The sequence below is a fragment of the Octodon degus genome, unplaced genomic scaffold (genome assembly GCF_000260255.1).
Source record: "Octodon degus isolate 3935 unplaced genomic scaffold, OctDeg1.0 scaffold00022, whole genome shotgun sequence".
Classification (NCBI taxonomy): domain Eukaryota; kingdom Metazoa; phylum Chordata; class Mammalia; order Rodentia; family Octodontidae; genus Octodon; species Octodon degus.
The window spans coordinates 22,153,760-22,158,174 of record NW_004524598.1 but is presented as its reverse complement, the minus strand read 5'-3'; the positions used below and the strand labels follow the sequence as shown (position 1 = coordinate 22,158,174).

At 41.7% G+C, this 4,415-nt stretch overlaps 1 long non-coding RNA gene across 1 annotated transcript; it reads left to right on the top strand.

Moving 5' to 3' along the window:
* The first annotated feature begins 1,610 nt into the window (after positions 1 to 1,610).
* Positions 1,611 to 2,922, top strand: LOC111815851. Its single transcript, XR_002820471.1, has 3 exons — positions 1,611 to 1,862; positions 2,390 to 2,512; positions 2,876 to 2,922. It is a non-coding gene; the product is annotated as an uncharacterized LOC111815851 (long non-coding RNA).
* Positions 2,923 to 4,415: the final 1,493 nt, after the last annotated feature.

The following is a 4,415-nucleotide window of genomic DNA, read 5'->3' as shown; positions in this document are numbered from 1 at the left end:
TGTTTAGAGTTTTGCATTTTCCAAAAAAGTTATCATTCGAACTAAAAATGACTTTACCACCCCCACCAACACCAAAACACCAGCAGTGTGTGTATGACTCTGGCATTAGTAAAAACAGGATGTTTTCTAGTGGCGTGTACAGGGATTGTGCAATTGTGTTTGACTCTTCCCTGTGTTTTGTCTCCACTGCTTTTCATCATAGATTTAGGCCTTGTAGAGAGCAATCACTTTCCACAATGTTTCATAACATTCGGCTTAAGTAGGAGGATTATTAGGCTCACATCACTCTGCATAAGGAACTACAACAGAATTAAACCTAATTCTCTGCTTATCAGACCTTCTCTGTGCCAAATGGACTTTCTTAGACAAACAAATATATTGTTTCAACTTCCTTTTTGGGTATTAAGTTGAAATATTAAACAAATGATAAAATTAAAAGCCACTGGACACTGTGGCATCTTGTTTTGTGAGACAAGGTCTTGCCATGCAGCTGAGGCTGGCCTCAACCTCACCATCCAGCCTGAGCTGGCCTCAAAGTCCCAGCGATGCTCCCGCCTCAGCCTATCCAGGGCTGGGTTTCAGGCAGGTGCCACCAGGCCATCTCGGCACCATGGTCCTTGCCTTTGCTTGGAGTAAGTGGAACATCTGGGTATTGCTCACCTGCAGTGCTGTTTGGGGCACCCTGGAGGACCTGAGGTCTGGAAGTCTCCACCCACTCCAGGGGCCAAAGGGAGAAATCCTCAGGGGGCAGTGGGTACGTTGATATGCCGTTGTCAACTCTGAAGCAGGATTAAATCAAATAAAAAGAGCATTACAGATTGTTATGTTGACACTATAATTAAGGGTCACTGAAGGTGAAAATCTTAAGCACTATTACAGTGTAGAAAATATGTAACTGAATAGTTACATTAACTGAATAGTTAGCACTGAAGAAGCAATTTTTTATAAAAGTACATTATAGTGTAATGCAACAGTAAATTCCTTTGTTAGTGGAACTGGTAAATTCTATGATTGCAGCAGATCTATCTTAGTTACTTTCCTTAGTTACTTTTTTTGTCCTGAGACAAAATACCTGATACCCAAAGGTTAAAGGATGAAAGGTTTATTTTAGCTCATTGTCCTTGGAGGTTTCAGTCCCTAGTTGGCTGCGTCCAAGGTGGGGTGGCAGTGTGTCCAGTGAGGGGCAGGAGGACAGGGTTCTCCCACTAGGACCCTACGCCTCTCTTCAAGTCCTCGCCTTCCCTCTAAGAATGAAGAAGTAGCGTTGTAGGGAGGAAATTGGGGAGTCAAGACTGATACAGTGCAAAGTAAGTTTACTTAAAGTGTGGCAAATGCAGGGAAGAAAGAAGAGCAGAGTGGTGCTACAGGCTAGGCGACATCCCGCTTGGGACGCCCAGTTAGTTTGACACGTACTCCATCCTAACAGGGGAAACCTGGTTTCTAAAACTAACTGTCTCATTAATTGGCCTACTCTAGGCCAATCAGGATCTTAGCCTTTTTTTTTTCTGGGAAGGGGACAAGGTCAGCATGCAATAAATGTGAGTCATGCTTCCATAAGTATACGGTAGGGTGCATTTCCCAAGTACATGCTACACAGATAAGTACGTGAAGATTTTAGTGTTCATCGTTGGGTTTTGCCCTGAATTTTTATGTTCATGTTCCTCTAATACGCCCCTACAGTGCATGGCGGAGGGGCGTGTAGGAAGGGAAGTGGTCCACGGCACAGCAGCCAGACAGCAGCCACAGCAAGAGAAGCCGGTCTTCTTTCTCGTCCCCCAATATTCCTTCTAGACTATAAGCCTGTTGGTTGGTGCCACCCACACTCAGCCTGGAGCTTCCCATTTTCCACATCCAGAACTGAGGTAAATCAATTAATTTAGTTACAGCTAATTTAACTAATTAGTTAAATTAATTTAACTAATTAGACTAATTTAGTTATAACTTACTCTTCCATAATTTTATTGAGAAATAAATAGCAATGAGACAGTTTCAAATCAAATTGGTAGGACAGTTCCAATAATTAACACATTGCATACTGCCTTCCTAGTGGTTATTTGTTGTACAAGATGCACTTACTCTTAATCCAAGTTCAAATACCCTAAATCCAGCCACTTCCAACAAGCCCCACCTACGAGCACGAAAAGCTTTGGGTAAGACCTAGATACAAGCCAGAACAAGCCCTTTTCCTGTTATTTGTTCCCAATCAAAATTAACAACTGATGAAACTAAAATCAAAAATCTTATTAATATCTTGCAACAAATTCACAGTAAAAAACAAAAAAACAAAACAAAAAACCTAATGGTTTATTTAAGGCAGTGAATTTCAAGCCCACAATGGTTTGGAATCATCCAGAGTCTTAAAAAATTCAAATTCTTGCCTCATACCCAGATATTTGGATTTTTTCTGAGAACTGATGTATGCTGCCTCAGAGGGCGACAGTCTGTCTTACTGTGGTGTCTGCCAAGAGGATGATGCTCTCTGAATAGCCTCCATCAACACCCCCCGTCCATGGTAAGCAACTCTCCTCACCTCGCCTTCCTCACTCAGCCAACTCTGTTCCTTTTCTAACTAGATTTTAGATCCCTTGAACTCTCGGTCCCATGTATACAGTTTCTGATCTGTCTAAATTCTGGTTAATCCAGTCAAGGCCATTTCTTAATGAATGGAGGGAACACATGTTCACTATTTCTAAATCAAAAATTAGAAAGCCTTTGTTCTTGGTTGTTGGGTAGTGGCTTGGTCTGGCTTGGTTTTAGTTAATGGATTGGTTTAGTTGAGTTGAGTTTAGGAGTAGGGCTGGTTTCTCCTTTTGGCTCTTTAGTTTTGCCCTTAAATTTTTAATTTTTTTCCCTTTTTTAATACACCATCATCTAGGGCTGACAAAGTCATTAGGAGACCTAAAGGAAATGGGAAGGTCTCTCATTTGAAAATAATTTTGGTGGCCCCCTGATAGGTAAGCAGAGCCGTGAGTAGATGGAGGTACTCGGGGAGGAAATTATCCCGAGAGACGCCAGTCTCCGTTTGTGTGGAGGAGGCTTGGAATAAAGCCAACACCAGACCCACCACGGCCATAATCTACCCACAATTATACCCCTCTTTTCCTAGATCTATACCTTGTGGCCTTCGTGGGCCCCCCATACCATGTGCATCACTGAAATCCTAATTCACAGAAACTGCTTGGAGTTTGGGGAGCAATCCATGTGACTGAGAAACACATGGAGGAGCTACCGTCTCAGTTGGAATTCAGATGTGTGCCCCAAGTTCTGGTACTTTTCCTACTACAACACAAGCGATGGATAATGTTCACGAGCATGCTGCTCTTTCATGAGCTACCAAAATATTGAAAAAAAAGAGAAATGTTTCATAGAAACATGAGAAATTAGTACTATAGATCAAGACCCTCTGTCTGATTTGCTATTCATAAAGTCACTTTATCCATCTGATCACTTGGAATTTCAAAAAACAATAACAACATGTAAAATATCAAGACAGTCTAATTTTTGAACCTTATTTATAAAGCAACACAAGTTATTTTACAGTATATTTATCCATAGGTATGGACAAACAAAGTATTAGGGTGAAGAGCAAGCTTCCCTGGCACAGGTCTGTAATCCCAGCCCTTGGAAGGCTGAGGCAGGACTGCTGTGAGTTTGAGGCAAGCCTGGACTACTTAAGCAAGGTCAAGGCCAGCATGCACTACATAGTGAGACCCTGTCTCAAAAGTTTCTTAGGTGCCATGTGTTGTATTTTTAAATAGGAACATCGATTAATGGCATATATGCAAATTGCATAAATGTTATGCAAATTGCATGACATTGGTTTGATAATTCCGTGTATTAGGAAATTACATGTATTAATGTAAGTGCTTATTGTACCATTCATGCTTATGGCATGAACTACTTGATGCACGTTTTGTCTATCTTTTAGTCCTACAATGTAACTGTGCACGTCTGCTACCGAAGAGGAAACGAGAGTCTACATCGCATTATACTGATTTCGTTTTCTTAATTTTTCAATGACACTTTAATAGTGAGGACCAATTTAGGGAAAAAATTGGGTGAGATATATGCTGTTTGTTCCACTGGGGAAAAAAAGAGCGATGGCAGAAGCGACAGGATTCTATTAGGGATGAGCCAGGATCCGCTCTGACTTTTAGCCAGGCGTTTGTGTGGCACCAGGGCCGCCCGTGTGCTGGGCATGTCCTAACGCTGAGGCTGCGCCAGCCCTGCTCTGACATTTTAAGCTCTCAGACTGACAGCAGCCCTGTTATCACCAAAATATCAAGTACAAGGTATTCCAGTTAAGGGCTTATGCTGAAATCCTCTGGCATAGCCTAATGGTCTCCAATTCTTTCTTTTCTTTTTTGCATGCACTTACTTTTTAAAATGTGAGCATGCTCACCCCAATATTTGTA